The sequence below is a fragment of the Bufo bufo genome, chromosome 3, assembly GCF_905171765.1.
Source record: "Bufo bufo chromosome 3, aBufBuf1.1, whole genome shotgun sequence".
NCBI lineage: Eukaryota > Metazoa > Chordata > Amphibia > Anura > Bufonidae > Bufo > Bufo bufo.
The window spans coordinates 481,714,315-481,740,690 of record NC_053391.1 but is presented as its reverse complement, the minus strand read 5'-3'; the positions used below and the strand labels follow the sequence as shown (position 1 = coordinate 481,740,690).

Sequence of the window (26,376 nt, the reverse complement as noted above, 5' to 3'; positions counted from 1 at the left end):
GGTCGGTAGAGAAAAAGCCCAAGATTGGGCGTCCTCTTTAAGCAATGAAATAATCATACCCACACGTTGACACTAATCCCCAGAAGAGTATGGACACAGCTTAAAGTATAATTTACATGATTCCCTGAACCGGATGAAATTGTCACTACCCCCGGAAAACCTGTCAGGGAGAGCCACCTTTGGTTCAGGACAGGCTTGGGACCCACCACCGGAACAAGCAGCCTGTGGACTCTGAATCTGCAAGACAGTTGCGCAGAGGTCTGCTACCTCAAAAGTCAGATTCTGCAGCTGTTCGACCAGTGCAGACATAGTATCCATAGCTGCACAGATCAGAACAAAAATTGCGGCATTGGCTTGGGATAATGCAACGTACAGTACAGACCAAAAGTTTGGACACACCTTCTCATTCAAAGAGTTTTCTTTATTTTCATGACTATGAAGGCATCAAAACTATGAATTAACACTTGTGGAATTATATACAAAACAAACAAGTGTGAAACAACTGAAAATATGTCATATTCTAGGTTCTTCAAAGTAGCCACCTTTTGCTTTGATTACTGCTTTGCACACTCTTGGCATTCTCTTGATGAGCTTCAAGAGGTAGTCCCCTGAAATGGTCTTCCAACAGTCTTGAAGGAGTTCCCAGAGATGCTTAGCACTTGTTGGCCCTTTTGCCTTCACTCTGCGGTTCAGCTCACCCCAAACCATCTCGATTGGGTTCAGGTCCGGTGACTGTGGAGGCCAGGTCATCTGGCGCAGCACCCCATCACTCTCCTTCATGGTCAAATAGCCCTTACTTTCAAAGTTTTCCCAATTTTTCGGCTGACTGACTGACCTTCATTTCTTAAAGTAATGATGGCCACTCGTTTTTCTTTACTTAGCTGCTTTTTTCTTGCCATAATACAAATTTTAACACTCTATTCAGTAGGACTATCAGCTGTGTATCCACCTGACTTCTCCTCAACGCAACTGATGGTCCCAACCCCATTTATAAGGCAAGAAATCCCACTTATTAAACCTGACAGGGCACACCTGTGAAGTGAAAACCATTTCAGGGAACTACCTCTTGAAGCTCATCAAGAGAATGCCAAGAGTGTGCAAAGCAGTAATCAAAGCAAAAGGTGGCTACTTTGAAGAACCTAGAATATGACATATTTTCAGTTGTTTCACACTTGTTTGTTATGTATATAATTCCACATGTGTTAATTCATAGTTTTGATGCCTTCAGTGTGAATCTACAATTTTCATAGTCATGAAAATAAAGAAAAATCTTTGAATGAGAAGGTGTGTCCAAACTTTTGGTCTGTACTGTATGTAGTAGGGGAGAACACCAAAAGACAACAAGAAGGAAGGGAAAAGACACTAGGCCTCACCGCTAGGGAAGGAAAAGGGTCACCACCTATAAAACCCTGCTCCTGGCCCTAACTCCTATCTGTATGGGCACCTCTCGATGGTAGAGATGCCCATACACAGGAACCTAGAAAACCTTGGTGGCCCTCGGATGCCCTAAAGGTAATGACATGGAAGAGTCAACCCGGCCCTTCCCTGGTGAAGGAACCAGCGTCTCACTGAGGCCTAGTAAACAACAAAGATGGGGGGGAATACAAAAACACAACAAGCGGAACACTTAACTTCTGTGGATGATGGATGATGGATGAACAGGACTTCAACAAGAACCACACTCCAGCTCTTTCAAAACCAAATGAAGCTATCCCAAGCAAGGAGTGATGGGTAAAGTCAGACTAAATAGGGCGAGGTAAAGGACACATGATCCACACCTGAACAGGAGGTGTGGACATACCAGCAACACACAGACAAAGTGAAACCAAAAGAGGCTGTCAAATCACTAATGCGTGACACTCAGAGGGGCTGCCTGGGTGAAGAACCCAGACAACCCCTTTAAGCATACTTAAAAATCACAATAGTGCCGGCGGCAGATTGCGCTGTGTAATATCGATATATCTCCCGCCGACACACTGCTGCCCTGCATGGGGACAAGTGATGGCATAGCGATCGATCCTCCCCATGCCACAGAGGACACTGCTGCATGTTTTAGCTGCAGTGTCCTCCACTAGTTATCTGGCGACTTCCAGAAGGGAACGATTCCATACTGACAATCGTCTGCGGCATTGGGATGTCTAATACAACATTTAGACTACACACTGGGTTTGTTTGTAGTCTCTATCAATGGCAACACATAGGTTTGTATAGGATCTATCGACACTTAACAGTTGGATATTTCTAATCATGACTACTTGCTTTGTCTTGATGGGCATGCAGGCTGCCATCTTGACTCACCCGTCCGGTAAGCCCTTACCTGTGCCTGTGCCGGGAGCCGGTCTGAAATCAAATGCGGTCACCGGGAGCAGGCAGTTCCAAGAACAGCCACCAGGGGCCTTCATCGGGCTGTTCTTGGAACTGCCTGCTCCCAGTGACCGCATTTGATTTCAGACCGGCTCCCGGCACAGGCACAGGTAAGGGCTTACCTGTGCATCGCCGGACGGGTGAGTCAAGATGGCAGCCCGCATGGGTTCGCTGGCGAACACTGTGAACTGACAATCACTGTTGATGGGATCTGATCCAGTTTTCTAAATGAAGGCTTACAAAGTGATTCTTATAAAAATATGTTGAAGACTAATATAAGTGCTCCCATTGATACAAGACCCTCAATGTGTGAGACTGTTTCTAACATACAGATGGACGGAATATAATTTATTGCATTTACAGTATCCAGGATCGTCAGAGAAAGCAAATGAGCAGTTAGATGTAAATAAGGAGGCAGAGCTGCTGTATTGTTTACTGCGTTACATAATAGAAGTGTTACAATGACATGTCACACAATCACACTGTGACAATTGCTGTAGTTGTTACTCCTACGGCTTCCAGCCAAATCCTAGAGAGGCATTTACACTGACGTATAACAGTCTAGTACACCTGCAACACACAGTGTCATCAACAGGCACACACCCAACTGTTCTTACATATGCTTTCTTCAATGTGCATTACTATGTATAGAGTGACTAAGTATATAGCACATACTACGTAACATTAATGCATGAAACCCAAGTATTTGAAGCTAATGTATATAAGTATATATGTATGTATTTTCTTGCTTTCAGTTGAGTAAAGCTCAATGTCAAGGCCATAATATGTCTCTCTGCAGGAGACATATACAGAATTGAATAACCTCCTATAAGATCACATATTAATAGTACTAGTCAGAGCTGCCCCCTTAGAGTGCCAGAGGCATAAAACTTGTAGCCCATGGTGCCATTCTGTGCCAACCTAAACCCCAACATCAGAATGGAGAAATGCCATTGTCCTCTAGTGTTGAGCACGAATGTTCTAATCGCAAATTTAATTGTGAATATTGCTACTTTGAGAATTCGCTAATATTTAGAATATAGTGCCATATATTTGTATTCGCGAATAGTGTTGAAGGCGAATATTCTAATCGCGAATTTATCGCAAATATCTGCACTTAGCAACATCCCTAGAAACCAATAGGAAAGTTGCCAACCCCTTAGTGTTGTTCTCGAATATTCTAATCGCGAATATATTACATTGCTGATTTTTGGCAATCAAGTAAATAATGACTGGAGATCACGAATTCTCGAATTTGCAAATTTATGGCAAATATTCGGCCAAAAATTCTCTAAATATCATGAATTCAAATATTGCCTATGCTGCTCATCACTATTGTCCTTATGGTTCAAAATGCCATGTCAAAAAACAGCTATATCCTTTTGATCCAGAGAACCAGTGCCATTATCACACAGCAGCTCCATTCCCTCTTTGCTACCTTATCAGTAGACATGCAGAATAGAGAATAAATTGACGTATCCCCATACTTACACAGAGGGTAACTCCGGGTCACTGGGGTTCTGTCCATACAGTTTTCAGGGCATGCACAGAAAGGTAATGGAACCTGGTTATATTTGTAGCCATTTTTACTATGATACACGCTTGCATATGCCATTACATGGAATCTGCCACCTACATCAATGTTATTAAAGTAAAGGAACTGCCTTTACCCAGTACCTTATTCCCGAATGTGAGTTTCTTTCAGTGATTGGTGTTTTCTATCTTCTTAAAACCACATTTGTTTGGTATGCAAATAAGCCAGCAAGGTGCCCAGGGGGGCGTTATTTTCATACGAAGGAGCCCAGACATGCCTTGAAGGTGCTTGAAAGTGGGCTTGGGTGCTAGCAGGAGGCGTGCCTAGGCTCGTTCTTTCAATTTGCGGACCGCAAAAATAGGAACGGTCGTGTGCATGAGGCCTAAGGGAGATGCTGTCTGCCCTGGAGAGTGGAAGTCTGCCCCAAATTGATCAAGCTATGAGCTTATGAACAAGAAGAATTACATTAAGTGACACATATTCCCTTATATCTGCAGAAATTGTAATCCCAAAGTAATCAAAATGCTGTCTATCATCTAAACGTCCCTTTACATGGGACGACGATCTAGCAGATTGTCAGGAGGGAAGCGTTCCTTCCTGTCAATCTGCTGATAGCTAGCGGAGGAGACAGGTGCATTTCCATGCAGCGATCTCCTCCAGAGTATGAGGAGGAGCGATCACTAATGCCATTGCTCTTCCCCATACTGTCTTGTTGTTTCCCGGCAGCAGATTGTGTTTACACAGCACGATCTGCCCCGGGGAAACACTGATCTTTTGTGCTGCACAAAAGATACAATTATCTGATGAATGGGCGTTTCCCACACCGCCAGATCATCACTGACGAGCGTTACTAGTACGCTAGGGAGGCTCGTCCCCGTCACCGCCTGCTATAGGCATTATTATTATTTATTCAGTGGGCATAGATGGATTATTATTTATTCGGGGGCACAGGGGCATTATTATTTATTCAGTGGGCATAGATTAATAATTTTTTTCAGGGGGCACAGGTGACATTATTAATTATACAGTGGGCTATTACATACTAAGGGTGCACATCGGGGCATTATTACTTTTTAGGGGGAACTCATGGGGTATCTTCAAAGGGGCAAATTAGTTCTATCTAGGGTCAAAAAGAGGGCACTTACTTTTTAAGGCTGTCACAGGGGTCATTATATAAAGGATACAAAATGGTTATTATTACTGTCTAGAGGACACATGAGGCATGAATATTATACAGTGATTCCCTCAGGATACAATATTTTTAGCTTACAGTGGTCTTTTGTTTGCCAGCATATGTTGACACCAGAGTCAATATACAATGTCTCAGACTCAGATCTAACCAATTAACATGGCGAATTCAAAGGCAAAACACCTTAATTGGTTGTATAGTAGCTCCTCTACGGTACTACGTGTTCTGTCCTGCCTCTTGACTGTGCCACACACTAGTTGAGCAGGCACTCCATTTTATTTTTTTGGTACATGTATGTACTATGCAAGACGCTCCTGCCCTCACCATAGAAAGTGATCTACAGCTTCCAGCATCTATTCCTGACTGTTTTACTTAAAGTGGGTTGTCCAGTTATGCTTTCCTGCCTGGTCTGGCATCGGGCACAGATGAAGGAACTGTACGACACCCAGCGAGTATTGTGTCCTGTTCTAATGAATGGGACCCATGTACACTCTTCTTGGGTTGTCAGACCGTTGCCTTAGCAACTTTTACAGCCCCAGAGGTTTTTTCATTTCTGCATTTACATTTTTCACTCCCTGCCTTTCTGGGGCCATAACTTTTTTATTTTTACGTTCACATAGTCGTAGGAGGGCTTGTTTTTTGCGGGACAAGTTGCACTTTCTAATGCCACCATTTAATATTGCATACGATACAATGGAGAGCAGGAAGAAAGTTAAATGGGGCAAAATTGGAAAAAAAATGCAATTCCACAACAATTTTATGGGTTTTGTTTTCACGGTAAAACTGATTAGTTACTTTCATTCTCTAGATCAGTATGATTGCGGCGATACCACATGTGTACGGTACATTTTCTTGCATTTTTATACTGAAAAAAAAAAAAAAACTTTTTTGTAGTTCTATGTATGGAACTGTGTGAGGGCTCATTTTTTGCAGGGCAATCTGTACTTTTCATTGATACGATTTTGGGGTGTGTATGACTTTATCACTTTTTATTAAATTTTTTGTGGGAGGAGAAGCCACCATAAATCGGCCATTTTGACTTTCCCGTTTTGTCATTTTCCGTATGGAATAAATATTTTTGTATTTTAATAGTACAGGCCCACAATGTGTATTTTTTATTTTTTATGTTTTTTTAATTTTCATTTTGGGGAATTAGTTTTATGTTTAAAAACATTTATTTTTTTTACACTTTTTTGTAGTTCCCAAAGGGAACTATAACAAGCAATCATTCACTACTGGGAGGAAACGAAGGATGGGGTCCCCACGGAACGTAGGTTGCCAGCTCTTTTTCATGCAATATGCATGCTAACTAAAAGGAGCATATTACAACACTGGCTACAGCCCTCAATTCCCTCTAGAGACAACATTCTAAACTACCTAAAAGATTTATTGGCCTTAGAATGTAGGGAGGCGGAAAGAAGGAAAGAAGGAAAGGGAGGCAAATTTCTGAAAAGATGGCGGGGTTTCCTGACACAATTCTTGTCCGACTCGGAATTAGAGACTGTAATGAAACCTTTCACTCTTACCCAATGGTACTTAAAGGAACAGTTAGGCCGTCCCGTTAGGCCGTTTAGCACAATGAAAGTCAGTTCACAACGGTACAGGAAAATGTTTATGTTTCAGCATTAAATCTTTTGCTTTTTCTGTCTTGATATATAGAATATGCCAAGTGTGTGTTTTGGTTCTCGAGCAGGATATTTACTAGGTTAATTAATGTTGGGGGGCTAGGGAAGGAGGGGGGTGCGAGGGGAGGGGGGAGGGAGGTTTTTGGAAAAAGAGGGGAAAAAATGGGGAACATATTGTATGGATTACTTACTCTCCAGTGATTGGTACAAAAGTCATAAAACCTCCAAGATATTTTGTCATGAACCATACATGTCTTTTCCCAAAATAAAACTTTGTTTTAAAAAAAATTATAAAAAAAAACAACAAGCAATCATTAGATTGCTTCTTTCATAGACTCCAATGCTCTAGAATTGGAGTCTATCGGAATTATACTATGTTCCTTTGGAGGCATGACACAGGCAGGGGCTCCATAGGAACTAATGTGCAGCAGCCTCCTGTCACACAGGAGGACAGGGGCTGCCGCACACTCACTGGATGGGGGGAGCTAGAGCACACCAGGAAGTGCGTGCTTCCAGGTTTTAGGGCGTCCAGATAACATCTTCACGTTTGACCACAGCATCTGAAGGGTTAAAAGTTTGCAACGGTGGACATTAGCTGTGAGTGCCTGCTGTATGAAACAGCAGGCACCCGGTGGCTATGGCACCCACTCCGCTCACGAGCAGGCACCATCTTTAAAGTCCTGGCTAGCGCCATGCATAGAGTCCATAACTCCATACAGTTAAGGACTCAAGTTACAATGATTTCAACATACAATGGTCGTCCCAGAAAAAAATTATATTGTAACTTGAGGGACCAGCAGTGAGCATTATTAATTTGTGGGAGCACACAAGATGGCACTTAAAATAGTACAATATTTGGAAGGCACTGTGCCAGCAGGTACATTGGGGGTAAAAGCAGGATGGGGAGTTTGTGTGGTTCGGGAATGCTAGAAAAGTGAGGAGCCATAGATATCTCTGTTGCATACCCTGCAGACACAGGTTGTGTCTGGAAGAAGTTGTCATGGTTGTCAGGGCAGATGGAAAAGATGGGAAAAGCGAATGATTCCAATTACAGAGGTCAACAGTAAGTCATTGAATATAACTGTTCTGTAATCACTTTAATGGTCTGCAAAGTGCCTGTGTAAAACTGATGTCTACCGCTGTATGGTCACCAGGGAGGGCCTGGGAACTTAACCCCTTAAGGACTCAGCCCTATTTCACCTTAAGGACTTGGCCATTTTTTGCAAATCTGACCAGTGTCACTTTAAGTGCTGATAACTTTAAAACGCTTTGACTTACCCAGGCCGTTCTGAGATAGTTTTTTCGTCACATATTGTACTTCATGACACTGCTAAAAGTGGGTCAAAAAAGTTAATTTTTTTTGCATAAAAAAATACCAAATTTACCAAACATTTAGAAAAATTAGCAAATTTGTAAGTTTCAGTTTCTCTACTTCTGTAATACATAGTAATACCCCCAAAAATTGTGATGACTTTACATTCCCCATATGTCCACTTCATGTTTGTATCATTTTGGGAATGCCATTTTATTTTTTTGGGATGTTACATAGCTTAGAAGTTTAGAAGCAAATTTTGAAATTTTTCAGAAATTTTCCAAATCTTACTTTTTATGGACCAGTCCAGGTCTGAAGTCACTTTGTGAGGCTTATGTAATAGAAACCACCCACAAATGACCCCATTTTAGAAACTACACCCCTCAAGGTATTCAAAACTGATTTTACAAACTTTGTTAACCCTTTAGGTCTTCCACAAGACTTCATGGCAAATGGACATAAAATTTAAGAATTTCGATTTTTTTTGGATAATTTTCCAATATAATCCATTTTTTCCAGGAACAAAGCAAGGGTTAACTGCCAAACAAAACTCAATATGGGTTTCCCTGATTCTGTACTTTGCAGAAACACCCCATATGTGGTCCTAAACTACTGTTTGGCCAAATGGGAGGACATAGAAGGAGGGGAATGCCTTATGGGTTTTGGAAGGCAGATTTTGCAGGACTGGTTTTGTTTATACCATGTCCCATTTCAAGCCCCCCGTTGCACCCCTAGAATAGAAATTCCAAAAAAGTGACTCCATCTAAGAAAGTACACCCCTCAAGGTATTCAAAACTGGGTTTACAAACTTTGTTAACTCTTTAGGTGTTCCACAAGAGTAAATGGCAGATAGAGAAACAATTTTGGAATTTCAATTTTTTGGAAAATTTTCTATTTTAATCAATTTTTTCCAGTAATAAAGTAAGGGTTAACTGCCAAACAAAACTCAATATGGGTTGCCCTGATCCTGTCTTTTGCAAAAACACCCCATATGTGGTTCTAAACTACTGTTTGGCCAAACGGGAGGACATAGAAGGAGGGGAACGCCATATGGGTTTTGGAAGGAAAGGGTTACAGCCAGCTAACCTCAACGTCCTGCACAGCGGTGCACGGAGCGGACTCAAGCCAGTCCTGGTTGTAGATAAGGAAAATAGAAGAAATGCTCCAGCACCACGATGGATAGTGTGATAATCCCGGTCTTTATTGTCACCAAAATTCAGGTAAATACAGCAGTCAGAAAGAAAACACTGGTGCCCACCGGTTCCCCGGATCTACGCGTTTCGAACTGTCGTGTTCTTAGTCATGGGTTTTGGAAGGCAGATTTTGCAGGACTGGTTTTGTTTATACCATGTCCCATTTCAAGCCCCCCGTTGCACCCATAGGATAGAAATTCCAAAAAAGTGACTCCATCTAAGAAAGTACACCCCTCAAGGTATTTAAAAGTGGGTTTACAAACTTTGTTAACCCTTTAGGTGTTCCACAAGAGTTAATGGCAGATGGAGAAACAGTTTTGGAATTTCTATTTTTTGGAAAATTTTCCATTTTAACCCTTACTTTATTACTGGAAAAAATGGGTTAACAGCCAAACAAAACTCAATATGGGTTGCCCCGATTCTGTAGTGTTTGCAGAAACACCCCATATGTGGTCGTAAACTACTATTTGGCTAAACGGCAGGACATAGATGAAGGGGAACGCCATATGGTTTTTGGAAGGCAGATTTTGCTGTACTGGTTTATTTACACCATGTACCCTTTCAAGCCCCCTGCTGCACCCCTAGAGTAGAAACTCCATAAAAGTGACCCCATCTAGGAAACTACGGGATAAGGTGGTTGTTGTTTTGGGACTATTTTAGGGTAAATATGATTTTTGGTTGCTCTATATTACACTTTTTTTGAGGCAAGGTAAAAAAATTTAATTCTAAAATTGTTTCTACATTCGCTATTTCGTTTTGTGGAACACCTAAAGGGTTAACAAAGTTTGTAAAGCAACTTTTGAATACCTTGATGGGTGTAGTTTCTTAGATGGGGTTACTTTTTTGGAGTTTCTAGTCTAGGCTACATCAGGGGGGCTTCTAATGGGACATGGTGTAAATAAACCAGTCCATCAAAATCTGCCTTCCATAAACCATATGGCGTTCCCTTCGTTCTATGCCCTGTTATGTGTGGCTATATAGCCATTTACGACCACATATGGGGTGTTTCTGCAAACTACAGAATCAGGGCAATAAATATTTACTTTTGTTTGGCTGTTAACCCTTGCTTTATCACCGGAAAAAAAGGATTCAAATGGAAATTTTGCCAATGTAGTTTTAAAGTTATGATGTACCGGTATGTCATGGGTCATTAAGGACTTGGCAAACATGCCGTACCGGTACGTCCTAAGTCCTTAAGGGGTTAAAGTAGCCCTGGAAAAAAAACTAAAAGTGGCCCCAAGTTGTAGGCGAGTCCAAATTGACAGAAGGCTAGGCAACACAAGTAGGCAGGGCCAACACAAGCCACAAGTAGTCAAGTATAACAGAAGTAGGCAGGGCCAACAATACTGTAGTACAGCAAAAATACTGCCCCAGCAAAACCAAATACAATAGTGCAGCTCAAAATACTGCCTTACCACCATACTGAGGATGGTGATATAGTTGAATTCAGGAGGAGACCTGGCTGCTGGCCAGGTGCATAAGTACCAGATTCTCCTAGCATTAATTAACCCTTAGAGGACCCTTAGATTTTCCATTTTTGCATTTTTGTTTTTCACTCCCCGCCTTTCCATAGTCCTTTTTTATTTTTCCGTTCACATAGCATTATGAGGGCTTGTTTTTGCGGGACAAGTTGTACTTTCTAATGGCGCCATTTATGGTTGCATACCATGTAGTGGGAAGCATAAAAAAAATTCCAAATGGGGTAGAATTGGGAAAAAACGCTATTCTGACAAAGGGTTTTATTTATTTATTTTTTTACACTGTACACTATGCGGTAAAATTGACCTATCTTCATTCTCCAGGTCAGTAAGGTTACAATGCTACCACACTTGTATAATTTTTCTTGCGTTTTAATACTGAACAAAAAAATTAAAACCTTTAAGAAAAAAAAATTATCACCATATTCTGACCCCTATAATTTTTTTGTTGTTACGTGTACGGGGCTGTGTTGGCTCACTTTTTGTGGGGTGATCTTTACTTTTCAGTGATACCAATTTGAAGTGTGTGCAACTTTTTAATCACTTTTTATAAAAAAAATATTGGGGAGTTGAAGTGACAAAAAATGGCATATTGGCTGTTTTAATTTTTTTTCCCATTACGCCATTTGCCGTATGCCATTAATATTGTTATATATTATTTTTTTAAACAAATTTTATTTCGGGAAAAGACATGTATGGTTCATGACAAAATATAATCATCATTGAGATCACCAGATCTTGAGGTTACATACAGTATCATAGCAATAAAAGACATTAGTACATGGAACAGGTTGATAGTTTTGTGTACCATTTACTGGAGAGCAAGTGATCCATACAATATGTTTCCCACTTTTCCCCTTTTTCCAATACCCCACTCCCCCCATCCCCCTCCCTCTTCCCGAACCCCGCCCCCTTCTACCCTTACCCCCCAACATTATTTAACCTAGTAAATATCCTGCTCGAGAACCAAATACAACTTGGCATATTCCATATATCAAGACAGAAATAGCAAACATTTATGTTGATCATATAAATTTTTCCCTGTACCGTTGCAAACTGAGTATCATTGTGCTAAGCGGCCTAGCGGCCCTTTCAGCTGTTTCTTTAAGTACCATTGTGTAAGAGTGAAAGGTTTCATTATGTTCTCTATTTCTGAGTCAGACAAGAATTGCGTCAGAAAACCCCACCATCTTTTCAGAAACTTGCCTCCTTTTCCTTCTTTACTTCTTTCCGCCTCCCTACGCTCTAAAGCCAATAAATCTTTTAGGCAGTATATTTGAATAATGAAAGACGAGGGCGACACTCACCGGTACTTGCAGAGTGGTTTCTTTATTTCACGTGATGAAAGGTAGGGAGCAGACTTACATACATATGTGCATCAGCAGGACAAGGCGACGGCCGTTTCGCACCTGAGTGCTTCGTTGGGCACTCAGGTGCGAAACGGCCGTCGCCTTGTTCTGCTGATGCACATATGTATGTAAGTCTGCTCCCTACCTTTCATCACGTGGAATAAAGAAACCACTCTGCAAGTACCGGTGAGTGCCGCCCTCGTCTTTCATTATTCAAGTGTATGGTAGAAGTAACAATCTGGTTTTTTTCACAAAAGGCAATCCCTGATATAGGACGTAACAGGGATTAAACTGATGAGAATAGTACTACAGAAAATAACACTCATATCGGGTGTGATAGTAAATTGCACGGTGCAGACGCAGTGACCGTGGATTAAAACAAAGGGGAGGGAGCCAGCGTTTTTTTAACCATCTCCCCGTTCGAAAAATCAATTCAATAAATGGACCCCAGATTGGGGACGTAACAGGGATTAAACTGATGAGAATAGTACTACAGAAAATACCACTCATATCGGGTGTGACAGTAAATTGAACGGCGCAGACGCAGTGACCGTGGATTAAAATAAAGGGGAGGGAACCAGCGTTTTTTTAACCATCTCCCCGTTTGAAAAATCAATTCAATAAATGGACCCCAGATTGGGGACGTAACAGGGATTAAACTGATGAGAATAGTACTACAGAAAATACCACTCATATCAGGTGTGACAGTAAATTGTACGGCGCAGACGCAGTGACCGTGGATTCAAACAAAGGGGAGGGAGCCAGCGTTTTTTTAACCATCTCCCCGTTCGAAAAATCAAATCAATAAATGGACCCCAGATTGGGGACGTAACGGGGATTAAACTGATGAGAAGAGAACTACAGAAAATAACACTCATATCGGGTGTGAGAGTAAATTGCACGGTGCAGACGCAGTGACCGTGGATTCCAACAAAGGGGAGGGAGCCAGCGTTTTTTGAACCATCTCCCCGTTCGAAAAATCAATTCAATTCACCTTTCGGGGACCCTTGGTGTTGTACGTGGCTGGGTGGAGGAAGAAACCTTCAATGACATCAACGGGACATGGCTAGCTTGGTATCCAACCTTGGGGAGGTTGGATGGGGAGTTTGCGGTTGGGCAAATGGACTGTTTGCGGTTGTTTGCGGTGCATTAAAAGGGGAGTTTGGTCTGTCAATGTCTGTGAAGCGGGCGTAACCCTTACACTACCTGATCGATACAACCTCATACCTGATCGTATACACACACTGGATGTTTTAAACCACTTTGTTCAAAAAAAATTAGGATTGTTAGGTGATTTATGCCCTTTATGGATTAAAACCCAACTCTGCGTCAACTATGTAATTTTCCATGGGAGTTTTGCCATGGATCCCCCTCCGGCATGCCACAGTCCAGGTGTTAGTCCCCTTGAAACAACTTTTCCATCACTACTGTGGCTAGAAAGAGTCCCTGTGGGTTTTAAAATTCGCCTGCCTATTGAATTTGGGGATTATTGTAATTAGTGCGTTGGTCATGTCAGATGATAAGGGCTGGTTATGTAATGCAAGGTTACAGATGGAAAGTAAGTGAGGGAGCAGGGAGTCTTTGAAAGTGGTATAATATACAGTTGGGAAGCCATCTTGGCCAGGGCACTTGTCTTTTGGGGTAGACCTGAGAGCATTTTTAAGTTCTGTGAGTGAAAACGGTTTTGCCAATACATCTTGTTGGGTGTTGAATAGAGTTGGGAGATTTAATGAGTCGAGAAATGTGTTAACAGTACAGTCTCTATCTAGGGTATCTTGCTCTCCTTTTCGTTTGTGGCAAGTTATACAGGGCTTCATAGTAAAGTCTAAACTGATCGGCAATAGCCTCCGAGGAAAAGAGTTGATGACCTTGAGGGGATTTAATGGAAGTTACATGTCTCGCTAGTTTTCAACGTCTTATGCGTTGCATTATAAATTTTGATGCTTTATTGTCGTGAGCAAAGAATTTGTTTGGTGGATAAATAGTATTTGGCTGCTTTTGCATTTAAAAGGTTCTTGAGTTCTGTCCTAAGGGCTGTAAGATTAGACAAATGTTGGGCTGCTAGGGATCTTTTATGAAGTGATTCTAAGGTGTGGATCTGGTCTAATAAGGAGGAGAGGTGTTTGTCTGATTGTTTCTTTAAAAAGGAGCATTTGCTAATGAAATGACCCCTAATGAACACTTTATGTGCATCCCATAAAATTTGAGGGGAGATGTCTGGTTTGTTGTTGATGGAGAAATATTCATCTAAAAGAGATAAGAAATATTAATTGTGGTCTTCACTGCTCAGTTTCCGCTGTGTTTCCGTTTCTGTTCCGTTTTTCCGTTCCGTTTTTCCATATGCCATATACAGTATACAGTAATTACATAGAAAAAATTGGGCTAGGCACAAAATGTTCAATAGATGGTTCCGCAAAAATGGAACGGATACGGAAGACAGGGTATGTTTAATAAAGGACCAGTCGGATGCATTTCCGTATGTGTTCAGTTTTTTTTGCGGACCCATTGACTTGAATGGAGCCACGGAACGTGATTTGCGGACAATAATAGGACATGTTCTATCTTTCAAAAGGAACGGAAAAACTGAAATACGGAAACGGAATGCATACGGAGTTCATTCCGTTTTTTTTACGGAACCATTGAAATGAATGGTTCCGTATATGGAATGCAAAAAAAACGGCCGGCAAACGGAAAAAAAAAAACGGTTGTGTGAAAGAGGCCTTAGGCTTCATTCACACGTCCGTGGAACACGGTCCATGAGATACTGGACTGGCATCCTGCTTAGTGCAGGAGCGCACGGCGTCATTAGTTGCTATGACGCCATGCGCTTTGTGCCACCGCCGCAGTACAGTAATACACTCGTATAGATCATATGAGTGTACTACTGTACTGCGGCAGCAGCACAAAGCGCACGGCGTCAGAGCAACCAATGATGCCGTGCGCTCCTGCACTAAGCAGGATGCCAGTCCAGTATCTCATGGACCGTGTTCCAAGGACGTGTGAAGGAAGCCTTAAAAGTCCTTCTGTTTGACCTGTGGAATTAATGCTAAATGTGCGTTAATCAATTTACTAAATTGCTCCTTACTAAACTATCCGTATGGTTTCTGCCTGTATATTTGCTACAAGAAAATTTAGACTAGCACATTCATATTCATAGTCACAGGTGCATATCCATCAAGCAAACATGGTTGATAATAAAATGGCTGCACATTTCACATACAAACAATAGAGCTGAGAAATGGGGATCATTCTAAATTAAAGTGGTGTTATACCTACTATAAATGGAAAAATAGAAGCTCTTTGCGCACATTTTTTTTAATCAAACGTGTGTCGGGCCCATCTACCAGGCGTCAAGGTGGCTTCCGCAGATAGGTACCTAACACTAAATGTGCGCAAAAAGATTCTATTTTTCCATTTATAGTAGGTATAACACCACTTTAATTTAGAATGATCCCCATTTCTCAGCTCTATTGTTTGTATGTATAAAGGTGTGCAGCCATTTTATTATCAACCATGTTTGCTTGATGGATATGCACCTGTGACTATCATAGGCGTGCGCAGCCTATTGCATTAGGGTGTGCATTGTAAAGCACAAACACACGCCGCACGCGTGTCTGTTTGTATGTATGTATATATATATATATATATATATATATATATATATATAGATAGAAAAAAGAAAAAAAAGATGAGCAGCACACAATTTGCAGAGGTGCAATCCCTTGGGTAGATCACGGACTTGATCCAATAAGTTATATATGTAGAAGAATCCAAGGCAGCACACAAATAACGGTGAAAAAAGTGGTGTTTATTCCCACATGTGCAGACAGCAACGTTTCAGCTCTCTCAATGGAGCCTTTGTCAAGCCATAACAATCAGTGCAAACTCAGATGTTTAAATAGCATACATGATTACTGTGTGAATTACATGATTATACAAAAAATTACATAATTATACAAGAATAATCTATGAAAAATTCATCCTGGTTACTCAAATGAGTGTCACATACTTGTAATACATCAACTCCACAATTCATATTCATTATTACAATTGAACAGTGTCCCCAACTCACTTAATTGTGATGTGTATACATAATACATAATAATTACATTCAGGTGCCTGTGATTGTGTAATATTAAAAACATACAAGGAAAACTCACATACTGGAGGAGAGCAGGAATCGCACGGCGTCCGGAAATTTCAAACGCGCATGAGTGGAACTTCATCAGTCCCGCGAGACCGTCAATGTTACACAGAGTTCAGAGACCCACAACCAGGTGCGGCCATCTTGGTTGTGGGTCTCTGAACTCTGTGTAACATTGACGGTCTCGCGGGACTGATGAAGTTCCACTCATGCGCGTTTGCAATTTCCGGACGCCGTGCGATTCCTGCTCTCCTCCAGTATGTGAGTTTTCCTTGTATGTTTTTAATATTACACAATCACAGGCACCTGAATGTAATTATTATGTATTATGTATACACATCACAATTAAGTGAGTTGGGGACACTGTTCAATTGTAATAATGAATATGAATTGTGGAGTTGATGTATTACAAGTATGTGACACTCATTTGAGTAACCAGGATGAATTTTTCATAGATTATTCTTGTATAATTATGTAATTTTTTGTATAATCATGTAATTCACACAGTAATCATGTATGCTATTTAAACATCTGAGTTTGCACTGATTGTTATGGCTTGACAAAGGCTCCATTGAGAGAGCTGAAACGTTGCTGTCTGCACATGTGGGAATAAACACCACTTTTTTCACCGTTATTCGTGTGCTGCCTTGGATTCTTGTACATATATATATATATATATATATATACACAAATATCCACAGATCCTCCCCAACAGTGTGTCAATTTTGATTGTACTAACCTAATACTTAAAAGACAAGCTTTCAAGAGTTTTCCTTTCTTCCCCGGTACGCTTGAGTATTCAGAAACAATCTATTCCTAAGGGTGGGTTCACATCTGCGTTATCCCATTCCGTTATAGGTTCCATTTCAAACGGAATATAACGGAATGGCAAGGTGGAATGCAAAACGGAAACCTTTAAGAGGCATTCCGTTTTGCTCTGTCCTAGTAGAAGTTTATGAGAAAGTATAACGGATCCGTCTGGGTCCCCTTATGCAATACGGAAAACAAAGTCCTGTCAACAGGACTTTGTTTTCCGTCTTGCATAACGGGAACCAGACGGATCCATTTTGATTCCCATAGACTTATATTAGGACGGAGAGAAAACGGAAAGCCTCCTGCAGAGTCCGCACTGTAGGAGAGAGAGATAGCTGTGGCTGTGAAGGGGAAAGTTCCAGAGCACACAATGACAGCCCCAGAGCCTTTCTGCTGCCTGGCCAACTGTATGCTGCCACAGCGCCAGCCCAGCCTGCAGGACACCAGAGAGGCCTGGGGTCCACATTACAGCATCAATACATTTACATTTATTTATTATCAAAAAGCATCATACATAACTAAAAAAAAACAATTTTTACTGTCCCTTTAAGCAAAAGCCAGAATATAATAAAAGACAAAAACAGACATTAAACTACATTTATAATAAAACAATTTACTTACAAAAGAAGCTATTCAGTCGTCTGCTGTGCCGTGCTCTGCTTGCTTCCACGGATTCTTTGCCCTCCTGTCTCTCCTCAGTGTCCAGGCGCACTGTTATGGTGGACCTGTGGATGGCACACTGTTATGGGGGACCTGTGGATGACACACTGTTATGGGGGCATCGTGGATGACACACTGTTATGGGGGCATCGTGGATGACACACTGTTATGGGGGAATCTGTGGATGACACTGTTATGGGGGCATCTGTGGATGACACACTGTTATGGGGGCATCTGTGGATGACACTGTTATGGGGGCATCTGTGGATGACACACTGTTATGGGGGCATCGTGGATGACACACTGTTATGGGGGCATCGTGGATGACACACTGTTATGGGGGACCTGTGGATGACACACTGTTATGGGGGACCTGTGGATGACACACTGTTATGGGGGCATCTGTGGATGACACACTGTTATGGGGGCATCTGTGGATGACGCACTGTTATGGGGGACCTGTGGATGACACACTGTTATGGGGGCACCTGTGGATGAAGCACTGTTATTAACCACTTCCCATCTGGGCCCTTTGCCCCCTTCCTGACCAGGCCAAATTTTGCAAAACGGACATATCTCACTTTATGTGGTAATAACTTTGGAACGCCTTTATTTATCCAAGTCATTCAGAGATTGTTTTCTCGTGACACATTGTACTTCATGATAGTCATAAATTTGAGTCAAAATATTTCAGCTTTATTTATGAAAAAATCCCAAATTTACCCAAAAATGTAAAAAAAATCGCAATTTTCTAAATTTCAATTTCTCTGCTTTTAAAACAGAAAGTGATACCTCATAAAATATTTATTATTTAACATTCCCCATATGTCTACTTTATGTTGGCATCATTTTGGAAATGTCATTTTATTTTTTTAGGACGTTAGAAGGCTTAGAAGTTTAGAAGCAATTCTTCAAATTTTTAAGAAAATTGCCAAAACCCACTTTATAAGGACCAGTTCAGGTCTGAAGTCACTTTGTGGGGCCTACATAGTGGATACCCCCATAAATGACCCCATTGTAGAAACTACACCCCTCAAGGTATTCAAAACCGATTTTACAAACTTTGTTAACCCTTTAGGCGTTCCACAAGAATTAAAGGAAAATGGAGATCAAATTTTTAAATTTCACTTTTTTGGCAGATTTTCCATTTTAATCAATTTTTTTCTCTAACACATCGATGGTTAACAGCCAAACAAAACTCAATATTTATTACCCAGATTCTGCGGTTTACAGAAACACCCCACATGTGGTCGTAAACTGCTGTATGGGCACACGGCAGGGCGCAGAAGGAAAGGAACTCCACATGGTTTTTAGATGCCATGTCCCATTTGAAGCCCCCTGATGCACCCTTACAGTAGAAACTCCCAAGAAGTGACCCCATTTTGGAAACTAGGGGATAAGGTGCCAGTTTTATTAGTACTATTTTTGGGTACATATGATTTTTTGATCATTCAATATAACACTTTATGGGGCAAGGTGACCAAAAAATTGGTTGTTTTAGCACAGTTTCTATTTATTTATTTTTACAGCGTTCACCTTAGGGGTTCAGTCAAGTGACATTTTTATAGAGCAGATTGTTACGGACGTAGCGATACCTAATATGTATACTTTTTCTCATTTATTAAAGTTTTACACAATAATAGCATTTTTGAAACCAAAAAATTATGTTTTAATGTGTCCATGTTCTGAGAGCTATAGTTTTTTTTATTTTTTGAGAGATTTTCTTATGTAGGGGCTCATTTTTTGCGGGATGAGGTGACGGTTTTATTGGTACCATTTTGTGGGACATACGCGTTTTTGATCACTTGGTGTTGCACCTTTTGTGATGCAAGGTGACAAAAATTGCTTGTTTTGACACAGTTTTTTTTTTTTTTTTTTTACGGTGTTCACCCGAGGGGTTAGGTCATGTGATATTTTTATAGAGCTGGTTTTTACGGACGCGGCAATACCTAATATGTATACTTTTTTTTATTTGTTTCACTTTAACACAATAATAGCATTTTTGAAACCAAAAAAATTATGTTTTAGTGTCTCCATGTTCTAAGAGCTATAGTTTTTTTATTTTTTGAGAGATTTTCTTATGTAGGGGCTCATTTTTTGCGGGATGAGGTGACGGTTTTATTGGTACCATTTTGTGGGACATACGCGTTTTTGATCACTTGGTGTTGCACCTTTTGTGATGCAAGGTGACAAAAATTGCTTGTTTTGACACAGTTTTTTTTATTTATTTTTTACGGTGTTCATCCGAGGGGTTAGGTCATGTGATATTTTTATAGAGCTGGTTTTTACGGACGCGGCAATACTAAATATGTCTATTTTACTTTATTTTTTCTATTTTAATTTTTTTTTTTTTATTCCTAACTTGGGAACTTTTTTTTTTTTTACATGTGAAACTTTATTTTATTTTTTCAACCCTTTATTTTTTTTATTTTTTTTTACACTTTTCGTCCCCCATAAGGTCATACAAGACCTCTGGGGGACATTTACTTCACTTTTTCTTTTTTTTTTCACAGTTGATTTCTCCTGTAACTGGGGCTGACATAGTAGCCCCAGTTACAGGACAAATACACCCCTATAGATGCTGTACAGCAGCAATCCTGCGCTGTACAGCCTCACAGCAGGGCTGATAGAGGTCTCACACAGCTCCTGCACACTCCGGTCACGGCGGTCACATGACCGCCGGGCCGGAACAGGAAGCGCACAGCGCTTCCTGCTCTGCAGACACAGCGCTCGGTGAGCGCTGTGTCTGCAGCGATCGTGAAGGCAGGGACACCTGGGCACTGTCCCTGCCTTGTCTTAGGGTTGCCCTGCTGTCACTGACAGCGGGCAACCCGATCAGCAGCTGCACGATTAGCGTGCAGCTGCTATTTCTGACAGGACGTTTTAAAACGTGCTGTCAGAAATAGACGTCCACCCATAGGACGTTTATATCCTATGGGCGGACGTGAGGCGGTTAACAGTGCGTCATCCACAGATCCCCCCCATAACAGTGTCATCCACATATCCCCCTCATAACAGTGTAACAGATCCCCCATAAAAGGTGACATATTCCACACAGATGCCCCCATAACAGTGTCATCCACAGATATCCCCTTAACAGTCTATTAAGGGGATATCTGTGGATGGCACTGGTATGGGGGCATCTGTGTGGAATCTGTGGATGACACTGTTATGGGGGGCCAGGGGGGATCTATGCATGACACATATATAGCAGCATCTTGTTCAAAATATGGGTCATCATCCACAGATCCCCCCCATAACAGTGTCCCTGACAGTGACCCCCCCAACAGGGGGTGGAGGCTGGCAACTATTGTAAGACCCCGCTGCGTTCCTTATGTAAAGTGTTGTTAAACTTGTACCAAGTTGTACTACTAGTACTATTTAATCTATTACTAACTTACTTGGACAGGACTCCAGCTGGTATCCAGTTTTTCTTTTTGACACAATCACCATATTCACTGGGCATGGGCACTGGGCGGGCAGGCAGGCTCTTCAAATATTCAAACTAGGCCGGCGGCAGCGTAACGTGACGTCACGCACTCCGTCACGCGCCTGCTCCTCCAACTTTATTAATGAAGCAGGCGGAGCAGGCGTGTGACGTCGGAGTGAGTGAAGTTACGCGGCCGGCCGCCGGGAGACGGAGCGCAGGAGCAGTGAGCAGTCGTATAAGCAGATGTATGTCATTGAAGCTGTCCAGGGCTGGCAGCCGGGGCTCAAGTGGCAGGCAGCAGTACAGGAGGCGGAGCACAGGGGTGTGATTAGGGTGTGCCCAGGCACACCCGGCACACCCCGTGCGCACGCCTATGGTGACTATGAATATAAATGTGCTAGTCTAAATTTTTTTGTAGTATATATTGAGGGTAGCGCCTCTTTTAGACTGAGCAACGCCCATCTGCCTGGGGCTTCTGAGCAGAGTATAAATGTAGCTGGTTCCTACTCTGCCCTGAATATATGTAGGCTTAGGTAAGTCCATGAGAGGTGGTGTATTAGTGTTAGGTACCCATATGCGGAAGCCACCTTGACGCCTGGTAGATGGGCCCGACACACGTTTGATCAAACTGATGGCATGTGTCAGGCAGATCCGGATGCGGATCCATCTGACAAAAGCATTCAAAAACCGGATCCGTCTCTTCGGTGTCATCCGGAAAAACAGGTCCGGTATTATTTTTTTTGCATTTTTAAAGGTCTGCGCATGCACAGACCGGAAAGCAGGGTCCGTTTTGCTGGTACACTTAATGTCGGATCCGGCACTAATACACTTCAATGTAAATTAATGCCGAATCCGGCATTCCAGCAAGTGATCAGTATTTTTGGCCGGAGAGAAAACTGCAGCATGCTGCGGTATTTTCTCTGTCCAAAAAACGTAAGAGGGACTGAACTGATGCATCCTGAACGGATTGCTCTCCATTCAGAATGCATTAGGATAAAACGAATCAGTTCTTTTCCGGTATTGAGCTCCGGTGTTGGAACTCTATACCGTAAAACAAAAACGCTAGTGTGAAAGTACTCTAATACCACTTTAATTAGAATGATCCCCATTTCTCAGCTCTATTGCTTGTATGTGAAATGTTGTGCAGCCATTTTATTATCGACCATGTTTGCTTAATGGATATGCGACTATGAATGTGCTAGTCTAAATTTTCTTGTAGTATATATTGAGGTTAGCGGCCTCTTTTAGACTGAGCAATGCCCATCTGCCTGGGGCTTCTGAGCAGAGTATAAATGTAGCTGGTTCCTACACTGCAAAAACACAGAAATATAGTGGCAATACTGGAGGAGCGGCTCAACCCCTAACACTGTAGCGTGTTTTACATTGGGGGAGCAGCCCCACCGCATGTGGACCGCAGCAAACGACTATCCCCAGCAAAAAATGCATACGGTGGAGGATGTCGGCGCGGTCCACATGCACCACAAGGGCATCCTACACAAAACGGAGCATTGTGCGGATGTAAATACAATCATATAAATCACAGAAAAAATGCACCAAACGGATATGCCACTGACTATACTGGCTAGTCATAAATGCAGATATTAAAAGCTGAGACTTTCGCCAATATATTCCTGTCAGGAAAATATCGGAGCCCATCATTGCACCACGTCACGGTCACTCAGCATGGCAAAGGGTCCTACCACTACGCTACCTATGGTGTGAACACGGTCTGAAGGCGATGTAATCCAGCTCGCAGCCAGGCTTCCACACAAACGCCTAGCAGGACAACTAGTGCAATGTGAACAAAGCCAAGACTGCAAGCCACGCCCATATCAGACCCTGTGATGGAGGTCACCAGGTGCAAAAGAGTGTTTGAATGCCAGGTAACGGCACATACACTACATATGAAACAAGACAAAAACACAGAAATATAGTGGCAATACTGGAGGAGCGGCTCAACCCCTAACACTGTAGCGTGTTTTTGTGTGGAAGCCTGGCTGCGAGCTGGATTACATCGCCTTCAGACCGTGTTCACACCATAGGTAGCGTAGTGGTAGGACCCTTTGCCATGCTGAGTGACCGTGACGTGGTGCAATGATGGGCTCCGATATTTTCCTGACAGGAATATATTGGCGAAAGTCTCAGCTTTTAATATCTGCATTTATGACTAGCCAGTATAGTCAGTGGCATATCTGTTTCTGTGATTTATATGGTTCCTACACTGCCCTAAATATATGTAGGCTTAGGTAAGTCCAATAGAGGCGGTATATTAGTGGTACCCATCTGCGGAAGCCACCTTGACGCCTGGTAGATGGCCCCGACTCACGTTTGATTAAAAATTTCTATTTTTCCATTTATAGTAGGTATAATACCACTTTAATTTAGAATGATCCCCATTTCTCAGCTCTATTTCCTCCTGTGAGCCCGGCGCTGGGCGGACATTGTGCTGACCTCCTATTGCTTCTGAGCCTGCGCTCCGGGAGAAAATGCCAGCAAAAACAAATATACCAGCAGACACAACAAAATACCGGCTTGGCCGGTGGCATACCAGACAGGTGGCAACCCTATCTGGCCCACAATCACTGATGGATATCACTGATCAAACACTGACATGTGAAAGTGGCCTAAGGGTTTACAATCTGAGAATAAAGTCCAGTTAATGAGCCGCAGCAGCAACATCTGGATGAGGTAAAACGCCGAAAGGTAATTGTTGTGGTGCAATAAACGCCGAGCAGATCTTATTCTGGTCTGAAGCGCTGCCGCTTTCATGGAATTGCACTTCTAGTCCTCACAGCACCTGTCAAAGTGTAATAGCTGCCCATTGCAACCACAGAGGCTGGCTGCATTTCCCAGACTCCCTCTGTACAGCGATTGGTTGCTATGGGCAACGTCACTTTCTCTTCCACTATTCAGCTTCATTCCAGATGCGACCAGAGGGAGCGCTGTGGAGCCCTAACCCAATACTAAGCGCACGGCTCCAGCACATAGTCCTAGGAAAGCGCAGGGCACACGTGCACGTCTGGACAGCCTGGAGTAACACGTGAGCAGCCAATGGGAAGGCCGGAGACAATAGCCAATCAGCGTGCCGCGGGAGGACGCCAATGGCAGCGCTCTTTGTACGCAGCATATGGAGAGTGTGACGTGAGGAGACGCCGTACAATAGGTGTGGGCTGTCTTCCTGTTGTGGGTGTCATTTGCAGCCCTTCCCTCTCCTGTGATGGCAGCGCAGTACCCAGGACCAAGCAGCAGCGGGAGGCGGAGGATACAACAAAGACAGCAGCACTAGTGCAGTCACAATATAGTGAGTGTCCTACACGGTGCATAGAAACTGCAGCGCTGCTTATAGCCGGCATGCCAGGAGCATCACCCCCTGCAGCTCTGCAACCATTGTACTGCCGACAATGCAGCGCCCCGTGGTGGTGTTTAGGACAGGCTAGGTCTGGGAATGCTGCATTAGACACAAAGCTGCACTCACATCGGTTTATGGGCTAAGTGAAAAGTCTATGTATAAAGCTATGTAGAGTGTAACATCCCCATAGGTTTCTGAAGGGGGGTGTCTGATCATGGGTCATCATGTGAAAAGGAAACCACAAACCCCCAAACATTCACTTTCTTCATTGTCAGATCCAGCAATTGGAAGCCTAGAAAAATAATAATATAAAAGTGCATAAAATCCTGCCTCGAAACCTGCAGGTGGGATTTTAGCTTTTCAATTACTAGGAACATTTTCCAACTCTGTTTTTTTTCTTTCTTCTTCATGGATTAGTTGTAAAATGCATCTGTCAATTAATTAGAAATCATCAGATCTATGACCATGATGTACATCCATTTGTATGGCAGATTTTTAACCAATTTTTTTTAAGTTTTTTTCAATGCTTACTAGTTTACAAAAATGTGAAAACATTTTTTTGTCTGTATGTTTTGACACCGGTAATGTATTTTAATATTTCTACATAGCTGTGTGAGGGCTTTTTTGGTGGGGCAAGCTGCAGTTTTTATCTGTATTTTTGATCAAGTTTTATTCAATTTTGTTTTCACAGGCTGAGGTGACCAAGAAAAGATTGTTCCAAGTACTGTATTTTTCGCCCTATAAGATGCACCGACCCATAAGACGCACCTAGGTTTTAGAGGAGGACAAAAAGAAAAAAATGCTTTTCATTAGACCTCAGGTCAGACCACCAATCAGACCTTAGCTCAGACCCCAATGTGAATGACCCCCCCATCAGACCTCAGAGAGGAGCCCCATGCCTTTCATCAGCCCCCATGCCACAGAGAACATTAAAAAAAGCCACTTGAGGCTACTTTCACACCTGCGTTTAGGTCGGATCCGTCTGGTATGTGCCCAGACGGATCCGCACCTATAATGCAAACGCTTTGATCCGTTCAGAACGGATCCGTTTGCATTACCATGAACAAAAAAAAATATATATATTATTATTATTTTTTTTTTTTGTTCATGATAATGCAAACGGATCCGTTTTGACTTTACATTAAAGTCAATGGGAGACGGATCCGTTTGAAAATTGAGCCATACTGTGTCAACTTCAAACGGATCCGTCCCCATTGACTTACATTGTAAGTCTGGACGGATCCGTTTGCCTCCGCACGGCCAGGCGGACACCTGAACGCTGCAAGCTGCGTTCAGGGGTCCGCCTGCTGAGCGGAGCGGAGGACAAACGGAGCCAGACTGATGCATTCTGAGCGGATCCGCATCCATTCAGAATGCATTAGGGCTGGACGGATCCGTTCGGGGCCGCTTGTGAGCCCCTTCAAACGGAACTCACAAGCGGAGCCCCGAACGCTAGTGTGAAAGTAGCCTAACTCTCCTGCTCTGGACCCCGCCGCTCCTCACGTCCAGCGCTCCTCCTGCTTTTCCTGCCTCCAGCTGTGCTGTGAATAGACGCGCACAGCGTGAGGTCACAGAGCAACCTCACGCTGTGCGCAGCCACAGCACAGCCAAGGACCAGGAAGCGGTGAGTACAGAGCCTTCACCGCTTCCCGGTCTTATGGTACTAATGAGCACTTCCATAATGGAAACGCTCATTAGTATTCGCCCCATAAGACAGGCATTTAACCCACTTTTGGGGAGGAAATAGTGTGTTTTTTTTTTTTTCTGTTGCGCTGCTTACCATGCAGGATAAATAGTTTTACATTTTTAATAGTTTGGGCATTTTTGGATGCAGCGATACCAATTATATCTATTGTATATTGTTATATGTACGCTTTTTTTTAATATATTTTTTAACTTTTACGTTGAGTCCCTTAAGGCACTTGAACATGCGATT

General features: G+C 42.4%; 1 protein-coding gene across 2 annotated transcripts in view; it reads left to right on the top strand.

The window, feature by feature from the left end:
- Positions 1-24,241: 24,241 nt before the first annotated feature.
- The window catches only part of TMTC4 (transmembrane O-mannosyltransferase targeting cadherins 4), a 163,854-nt gene continuing 161,719 nt past the window's right edge, over positions 24,242-26,376 (top strand). Inside the window, exons 1-2 of one of the 2 annotated variants that reach the window (XM_040425259.1) lie at positions 24,242-24,393; positions 25,191-25,200. The gene's annotated coding sequence lies outside the window, so the exon portion shown is untranslated. The other variant, XM_040425258.1, reaches the window with a different exon arrangement.